This window comes from Carcharodon carcharias, chromosome 11, assembly GCF_017639515.1.
Source record: "Carcharodon carcharias isolate sCarCar2 chromosome 11, sCarCar2.pri, whole genome shotgun sequence".
NCBI classification, from domain to species: Eukaryota; Metazoa; Chordata; class Chondrichthyes; order Lamniformes; family Lamnidae; genus Carcharodon; species Carcharodon carcharias.
Window position 1 is genome coordinate 99890699 of NC_054477.1, and position 10299 is coordinate 99900997.

Below are 10299 nucleotides of genomic sequence, written 5' to 3' on the forward strand. Positions count from 1 at the left end.
GCACCACTCTCACACTGCTCCCTCTCAGGTTCGCTCTTTTATCCACTCACCACTCTCACACCACTCCCTCTCAGGTTCGCTCTTTTATCCTGTCACGACTCTCACACTGCCCCCACTCAGACTCTCTCTTTTATCCTCGCACCACTTTCACACTGCTCACTCTCAGACTCTCTCTTATATCCTCGCACCACTTTCACACTGCTCACCCTCAGACTCTCTCTTTTATCCTCGCACCACTCTCACACTGCTCCCTCTCAGGTTCGCTCTTTTATCCACTCACCACTCTCACACCACTCCCTCTCAGGTTCGCTCTTTTATCCTGTCACGACTCTCACACTGCCCCCACTCAGACTCTCTCTTTTATCCTCGCACCACTTTCACACTGCTCACTCTCAGACTCTCTCTTTTATCCTCGCACCACTTTCACACTGCTCACACTCAGACTCTCTCTTTTATCCTCGCACCACTTTCACACTGCTCACTCTCAGACTCTCTCTTATATCCTCGCACCACTTTCACACTGCTCACTCTCAGACTCTCTCTTTTATCCTCGCACCACTCTCACACTGCTCCCTCTCAGGTTTGCTCTTTTATCCACTCACCAGTCTCACACTGCTCACTCTCAGTCTCACTCATTTATCCACTCACCACTCTCACACCACTCCCTCTCAGGTTCGCTCTTTTATCCTGTCACGACTCTCACACTGCTTCCCCTCAGACCCGCTCTTTTATCCTCGCACCACTTTCACACTGCTCACTCTCAGACTCACCCTTTTATCCTCTCAACATTCTCACATTGCTCACACTCGGGTTCACTCTTTTATCCTCTCACCACTCCCGCATTCCTCACTCTCAGTCTCGCTCTTTTATCCACTCACCACTCTCACAATGCTCCCTCTCAGGTTCGCTCTTTTATCCACTCACCACTCTCACACTGCTCCCTCTCATGTTCGCTCATTTATCCACTCACCACTCTCACACTGCTCATTCTCGGGTTCGCTCATTTATCCTCTCGCCACTCTGGCACTGCTCCCTCTCAGGTTCGCTCATTTTTCCACTCACCACTCTCACACTGCTCCCCCTCAGACTCGCTCTTTTACCCTCTCACCACTCTCACACTACTCCCTCTCAGTCTCGCTCTTTTATCCTCTCACCACTCTCACACTGCTCCCTCTCAGACTCTCTCTTTTATCCTCGCACCACTTTCACACTGCTCACTCTCAGACTCTCTCTTTTATCCTCTCGCCACTCTCACACTGCTCCCTCTCAGACTCGCTCATTTACCCTCTCACCACTCTCACACTGCTCCCTCTCAGTCTCGCATTTTTACCCTCTCGCCAATCTTGCACTGTCCAATCTCGGGCTCGCTCTTTTATCTTTTCGCCACTCTCGCAGCACTCCCTCTCAGACTCTCTCATTTATCCTCTCACCACTCTCGCACTCTCACTCTCAGGATCGCTCTTGTATCCGCTCACCACTCTCACACTGCTCCCTCTCAGGTTCGCACCTTTATCCTCTCGCCACTCTCATCTGCCCCCTCTCAGACTCGCTCATTTAGCCTCCCGCCACTCTCATTCTGCCCCCTCTCATGCACACGCTTTTATCCTCTCGCTCGTCTCGCTCTGCCCCCTCTCTGGCTCGCTATTTTATCCTCTCGCCACTCTCACTCTGCCTCCTCTCAGACTCTCTCTTTTATCCTCGCACCACTCTCACGCTGCTCACTCTCAGACTCTCCCTTTTATCCTCTCAACATTCTCACATTGCTCACACTCGGGTTCATTCTTTTATCCTCTCACCACTCCCGCATTCCTCACTCTCAGTCTCGCTCTTTTATCCACTCACCACTCTCACACTGCTCCCTCTCATGTTCGCTCATTTATCCACTCACCACTCTCACACTGCTCATTCTCGGGTTCGCTCATTTATCCTCTCGCCACTCTGGCACTGCTCCCTCTCAGGTTCGCTCATTTATCCACTCACCACTCTCACACAGCTCCCCCTCAGACTCGCTCTTTTACCCTCTCACCACTCTCACACTACTCCCTCTCAGTCTCGCTCTTTTATCCTCTCACCACTCTCACACTGCTCCCTCTCAGACTCTCTCTTTTATCCTCGCACCACTTTCACACTGCTCACTCTCAGACTCTCTCTTTTATCCTCTAGCCACTCTCACACTGCTCCCTCTCAGACTCGCTCATTTACCCTCTCACCACTCTCACACTGCTCCCTCTCAGTCTCGCATTTTTACCCTCTCGCCAATCTTGCACTGTCCAATCTCGGGCTCCCTCTTTTATCTTTTCGCCACTCTCGCAGCACTCCCTCTCAGACTCTCTCATTTATCCTCTCACCACTCTCGCACTCTCACTCTCAGGCTCGCTCTTGTATCTGCTCACCACTCTCACACTGCTCCCTCTCAGGTTCGCACCTTTATCCTCTCGCCACTCTCATCTGCCCCCTCTCAGACTCGCTCATTTAGCCTCCCGCCACTCTCATTCTGCCCCCTCTCATGCACACGCTTTTATCCTCTCGCTCGTCTCGCTCTGCCCCCTCTCTGGCTCGCTATTTTATCCTCTCGCCACTCTCACTCTGCCTCCTCTCAGGCTCGATCATTTAGCCTCTCGCCACTCTCGCACTGCTCGCTCTTGGTCTCACTCTTTTCTCCTCTCGACTCTCTCGCATTCTCAATCTCAGACTCTGTCTTTTGTCCTCTCTCCACTCGCACACAGTTCCCTCTCAAACTCATTGATTTATCCTCTTTCCAACCTCACTTGGCTCCCTCGCACGCTCGCTCTTTTATCCTCTCGCCATTCTCGCTCTGACCTCCCACAGGCTCACTCATTTAGCCTCCCGCCACTCTCAGTCTGCCCCCTCTCACGCACACGCTTTTATCCTCTCACTCGTCTCGCTCTGCCCCCTCTCAGGCTCGCTCTTTTATCCTCTCGCCACTCTCACACTGCCTCTTCTCAGGCTCGCTCATTTAGCCTCTCACCACTCTCACACTGCTCACTCTCAGTCTCACTCTTTTATCCACTCACCACTCTCACACTGCTCCCTCTCAGGTTCGCTCTTCTATCCACTCACCACTCTCACACTGCTCCTCCTGAGACTCGCTCTTTTATCCACTCACCACTCTCACACTGCTCCTCCTGAGACTCGCTCTTTTATCCACTCACCACTCTCACACTGCTCCTCCTGAGACTCGCTCTTTTATCCACTCACCACTCCCACACTGCTCCTCCTGAGACTCGCTCTTTTATCCACTCACCACTCTCACACTGCTCCCCCTCAGACTCGCTCTTTTATCCACTCACCACTCTCACACTGCTCCCCCTCAGATTCACTCTTTTATAGACTCACCCCCTCACACTGCTCCTCCTGAGACTCGCTCTTTTATCCACTCACCACTCTCACACTGCTCCTCTTGAGACTCGCTCTTTTACCCTCTCACCACTCTCACACCTCTCCCCCTCAGACTCGCTCTTTTATCCTCTCAGCACCATCTCGCACTGCTCACTCTCAGACTCACTCTTTTATCCACTCACCCCCTCACACTGCTCCTCCTGAGACTCGCTCTTTTATCCACTCACCACTCTCACACTGCTCCTCCTGAGACGCGCTCTTTTACCCTCTCACCACTCTCACACCGCTCCCCCTCAGACTCGCTCTTTTATCCTCTCAGCACCATCTCGCACTGCTCACTCTCAGACTCACTCTTTTATCCACTCACCCCTCTCACACTGCTCCTCCTGAGACTCGCTCTTTTACCCTCTCACCCTTCTCACACCTCTCCCCCTCAGGTTCGCTCTTTTATCCTCTCACCACTCTCACACTGCTCCCTCTCAGACTCTCTCTTTTATCCGCTCACCACTCTCACACTGCTCCCCCTCAGACTCGCTCTTTTACCCTCTCACCACTCTCGCACTGCTCCCCCTCAGGTTCGCTCTTTTACCCTCTCACCACTCTCACACTGCTCCCTCTCAGACTCGCTATTTTACCCTCTCACCACTCTCACACTGCTCCCTCTCAGGGTCGCTCTTTTATCCTCTCACCAATCTCACACTGCTCCCTCTCAGTCTCACTGTTTTATACAATCACCACTCTCACACTGCTCACTCTCAGTCTCACTCTTTTATCCACTCACCACTCTCACACTGCTCACTCTCAGTCTCACTCTTTAATCCTCTCACCACTCTCACACTGCTCACTCTTTTATCCACTCACCACTCTCACAATGCTCCCTCTTAGGTTCGCTCTTTTATCCACTCACCAATCTCACACTGCTCCCTCTCAGGTTCGCTCTTTTATCCTCTCACCACTCTCTCGCTGCTCACTCTTAGTCTCAATCTTTTATCCACTCACCACTCTCACACCGCTCCCTCTCAGGTTCGCTCTTTTATCCACTCACCACTCTCACACTGCTCCCTCTCAGGTTCGCTCTTTTATCCTCTCGCCACTCTTACACTGCTCCTCCTGAGACTCGCTCTTTTATCCACTCACCACTCTCACACTTCTCCCCCTCAGACTCGCTCTTTTATCCAATCACCACTCTCACACTGCCCCCACTCAGACTCTCTCTTTTATCCTCGCACCACTTTCACACTGCTCACTCTCAGACTCTCTCTTATATTCTCGCACCACTTTCACACTGCTCACTCTCAGACTCTCTCTTTTATCCTCGCACCACTTTCACACTGCTCACTCTCAGACTCTCCCTTTTATCCCCCTCAACATTCTCACATTGCTCACACTCGGGTTCACTCTTTTATCCTCTCACAACTCCCGCATTCCTCACTCTCAGTCTCGCTCTTTTATCCACTCACCACTCTCACACTGCTCACTTTCTGGCTCGCTCTTTTATCCTCTCACCACCCTCACACTGCTCACTCTCAGTCTCGCTCTTTTATCCACTCAACACTCTCACACTGCTCCCTCTCAGGGTCGTTCTTTTATCCTCTCACCACTCTCACATTGCTCACTCTCAGTCTCGCTCTTTTATCCTCTCACCACTTTCACACTGCCCCCACCTCAGACTCGCTGTTTTACCCTCTCACCACTCTCACACTTCTCCCTCACTGACTCTCTCTTTTATCCTCTCACCACTTTCACACTATTCACTCTCAGACTCTCCCTTTTATCCTCTCAACATTCTCACATTGCTCACTCTCGGGTTCACTCTTTTATTCTCTCACCACTCCCGCATTCCTCACTCTCAGTCTCGCTATTTTATCCTCTCACCACTCTCACACTGCTCACTCTCAGTCTCGCTCTTTTATACACTCGCCACTCTCGCACCGCTCCCTCTCAGGATCGCTCATTTATCCTCTCGCCACTCTCGCACTGCTCCCTCTCAGATCGCTCATTTATCCACTCACCAATCTCACACTGCTCCCCCTCAGACTCACTCTTTTACCCTCTCACCACTGTCGCACTGCTCCCTCTCAGGTTCGCTCATTTATCCGCTCACCACTCTCACACTGCTCCCTCTCAGGTTCGCTCTTTTATCCTCTCACCACTGTCACACTGCTCACTCTCAGTCTCACTGTTTTATCTACTCACCACTCTCACACTGCTCCCTCTCAGGGTCGCTCTTTTATCCTCTCACCACTCTCACACTGCTCACTCTCAGTCTCACTCTTTTATCCACTCACCACTCTCACACCGCTCCCTCTCAGGTTCGCTCTTATATCCACTCACCACTCTCACACTGCTCCCTCTCAGGTTCGCTCTTTTATCCTCTCGCCGCTCTCACACTGCTCACTCTCTGGCTCGCTCTTTTATCCTCTCACCACTCTCACACTGCCCCCTCTCAGACTCGCTCTTTTACCCTCTCACCACTCTCACACTGCTCCCTCTCAGACTCGCTCTTTTACCCTCTCACCACTCTCACACTGCTCCCTCTCAGGTTCGCTCTTTTATCCTCTCACCACTGTCACACTGCTCACTCTCAGTCTCACTGTTTTATACACTCACCACTCTCACACTGCTCACTCTCAGCCTCACTCTTTTATCCACTCACCACTCTCACACTGCTCACTCTCAGTCTCACTCTTTTATCCTCTCACCACTCTCACACTGCTCACTCTCAGTCTCACTCTTTTATCCACTCACCACTCTCACACTGCTCCCTCTCAGGTTCCCTCTTTTATCGACTCACCACTCTCACACTGCTCCCTCTCAGGGTCGCTCTTTTATCCTCTCACCACTCTCACACTGCTCACTCTCAGTCTCACTCTTTTATCCACTCACCACTCTCACACCGCTCCCTCTCAGGGTCGCTGTTTTATCCACTCACCACTCTCACACTGCTCCCTCTCAGGTACGCTCTTTTATCCTCTCGCCACTCTCACACTGCTCACTCTCTGGCTCGCTCTTTTATCCTCTCACCACTCTCACACGGCCCCCTCTCAGACTCTCTCTTTTATCCTCACACCACTCTCACGCTGCTAACTCTCAGACTCTCTCTTTTATCCTCTCAACATTCTCACATAATTCACTCTCGGGCTCATTCTTTTATCCTCTCACCACTCCCGCACTCCTCACTCTCATTCTCGCTCTTTAATCCACTCACCACGCTCACACTGCTCCCTCTCAGGTTCGCTCTTTTATCCACTCACCACTCTCACACTGCTCACTCTCAGTCTCACTCTTTTATCCACTCACCACGCTCACACTGCTCCTCCTGAGACTCGCTCTTTTATCCACTCACCACTCTCACACTGCTCCTCCTGAGACTCGCTCTTTTATCCACTCACCACTCTCACACCGCTCCCCCTCAGACTCGCTCTTTTATCCACTCACCACTCTCACACTGCTCCCCCGATACTCGCTCTTTTATCCACTCACCACTCTCACACTGCTCCCCCTGATACTCGCTCTTATATCCTCTCACCACTCTCACACTGCTCCTCCTGAGACTCGCTCTTTTATTCACTCACCACTCTCACACTGCTCCTCCTGAGACTCGCACTTTTATCCACTCACCCCTCTCACACTGCTCCTCCTGATACTCGCTCTTTTATCCTCTCACCACTCTCACACTGCTCCTCCTGATACTCGCTCTTTTAACCTCTCACCACTCTCACACTGCTCCTCCTGATACTCGCTCTTTTATCCTCTCACCACTCTCACACTGCTCCCCCTCAGACACGCTCTTTTATCCTCGCACCACTTTCACACTGCTCACTCTCAGACTCTCACTTTTATCCTCTCAACATTCTCACATTGCTCATACTCGGGTTCACTCTTTTATCCTCTCACCACTCCCGCATTCCTCACTCTCAGTCTCGCTCTTTTATCCACTCACCACTCTCACAATGCTCCCTATCAGGTTCGCTCTTTTATCCACTCACCACTCTCGCACTGCTCCCTCTCAGGTTCGCTCTTTTATCCACTCACCACTCTCGCACTGCTCCCTCTCAGGTTCGCTCTTTTATCCTGTCACCACTCTCACACTGCTCCCCCTCAGACTCGCTCTTTTACAATCTCACCAGTCTCACATTGCTCCCTCTTAGACTCTCTCTTTTATCCTCGCACCACTTTCACACTGCACACTCTCAGACTCTCTCTTTTATCCTCTCAACATTCTCACGTTGCTCACTCTCGGGCTCATTCTTTTATCCTCTCACCACTCCCACATTCCTCCCTCTCAGGCTCGCTCTTTTATCCACTCACCACTCTCACACTGCTCCCTCTCAGACTCGCTCTTTTACCCTCTCACCACTCTCACACTGTTCCCTCTCAGACTCGATCTTTTACCCTCTCACCACTCTTACACTGCTCCCTCTCAGACTCGCTCTTTTACCCTCTCACCACTCTCGCACTCTCACTCTCAGGCTCACTCTTTTATCCTCTCACCACTTTCACGCTGCCCCCACCTCTGACCCGCTGTTTTATCCTCTCACCACTCTCACACTACTCCCTCTCAGGTTCGCTCAATTATCTTCTCGCCACTCTGGCACTGCTCCCTCTCAGGTTCGCTCATTTATCCACTCGCCACTCTGGCACTGCTCCCTCTCAGGTTCGCTCATTTATCCACTCGCCACTCTGGCACTGCTCCCTCTCAGGTTCGTTCATTTATCCACTCACCACTCTCACACCGCTCCCTCTGAGGTTCACTCTTTTATCCTCTCACCACTCTCACACTGCTCCTCCTGAGACTCGCTCTTTTATCCACTCACCACTCTCACACTGCTCCTCCTGAGACTCGCTCTTTTATGCACTCACCACTCTCACACTGCTCCTCCTGAGACTCGCTCTTTTATCCACTCACCACTCCCACACTGCTCCTCCTGAGACTCGCTCTTTTATCCACTCACCACTCTCACACTGCTCCCCCTCAGACTCGCTCTTTTATCCACTCACCACTCTCACACTGCTCCCCCTCAGACTCACTCTTTTATCCACTCACCCCCTCACACTGCTCCTCCTGAGACTCGCTCTTTTATCCACTCACCACTCTCACACTGCTCCTCTTGAGACTCGGTCTTTTACCCTCTCACCACTCTCACACCTCTCCCCCTCAGACTCGCTCTTTTATCCTCTCAGCACCATCTCGCACTGCTCACTCTCAGACTCACTCTTTTATCCACTCACCCCCTCACACTGCTCCTCCTGAGACTCGCTCTTTTATCCACTCACCACTCTCACACTGCTCCTCCTGAGACGCGCTCTTTTACCCTCTCACCACTCTCACACCGCTCCCCCTCAGAATCGCTCTTTTATCCTCTCAGCACCATCTCGCACTGCTCACTCTCAGACTCACTCTTTTATCCACCTACCCCTCTCACACTGCTCCTCCTGAGACTCGCTCTTTTACCCTCTCACCTTTCTCACACCGCTCCCCCTCAGGTTCGCTCTTTTATCCTCTCACCACTCTCACACTGCTCCCTCTCAGACTCTCTCTTTTATCCGCTCACCACTCTCACACTGCTCGCCCTCAAACTCCCTCTTTTACCCTCTCACCACTCTCGCACTGCTCCCCCTCAGGTTCGCTCTTTTAGCCTCTCACCACTCTCACACTGATCCCTCTCAGACTCGCTCTTTTACCCTCTCACCAGTCTCACACTGCTCCCTCTCAGGGTCGCTCTTTTATCCTCTCACCAATCTCATACTGCTCCCTCTCAGTCTCACTGTTTTATCCACTCACCACTCTCACACTGCTCACTCTCAGTCTCACTCTTTAATCCTCTCACCACTCTCACACTGCTCACTCTTTTATCCACTCACCACTCTCACAATGCTCCCTCTCAGGTTCGCTCTTTTATCCACTCACCAATCTCACACTGCTCCCTCTCAGGTTCGCTCTTTTATCCTCTCACCACTCTCACACTGCTCACTCTCAGTCTCAATCTTTTATCCACTCACCAGTCTCAAACCGCTCCCTCTCAGGCTCGTTCTTTTATCCACTCACCAATCTCACACTGCTCTCTCTCAGGTTCGCTCTTTTATCCTCTCGCCACTCTCACACTGCTCCTCCTGAGACTCGCTCTTTTATGCACTTACCACTCTCACACATCTCCCCCTCAGACTCGCTCTTTTATCCACTCACCACTCTCACACTGCCCCCACTCAGACTCTCTCTTTTATCCTCGCACCACTTTCACACTGCTCACTCTCAGACTCTCTCTTATATCCTCGCACCACTTTCACACTGCTCACTCTCAGACTCTCTCTTTTATCCTCGCACCACTCTCACACTGCTCCCTCTCAGGTTCGTTCTTTTATCCACTCACCACTCTCACACCACTCCCTCTCAGGTTCGTTCTTTTATCCTGTCACGACTCTCACACTGCCCCCACTCAGACTCTCTCTTTTATCCTCGCACCACTTTCACACTGCTCACTCTCAGACTCTCTCTTTTATCCTCGCACCACTTTCACACTGCTCACACTCAGACTCTCTCTTTTATCCTCGCACCACTTTCACACTGCTCACTCTCAGACTCTCTCTTATATCCTCGCACCACTTTCACACTGCTCACTCTCAGACTCTCTCTTTTATCCTCGCACCACTCTCACACTGCTCCCTCTCAGGTTCGCTCTTTTATCCACTCACCAGTCTCACACTGCTCACTCTCAGTCTCACTCTTTTATCCACTCACCACTCTCACACCACTCCCTCTCAGGTTCGCTCTTTTATCCTGTCACGACTCTCACACTGCCCCCACTCAGACTCTCTCTTTTATCCTCGCACCACTTTCACACTGCTCACTCTCAGACTCTCTCTTTTATCCTCGCACCACTTTCACACTGCTCACTCTCAGACTCTCTCTTTTATCCTCGCACCACTCTCACACTGCTC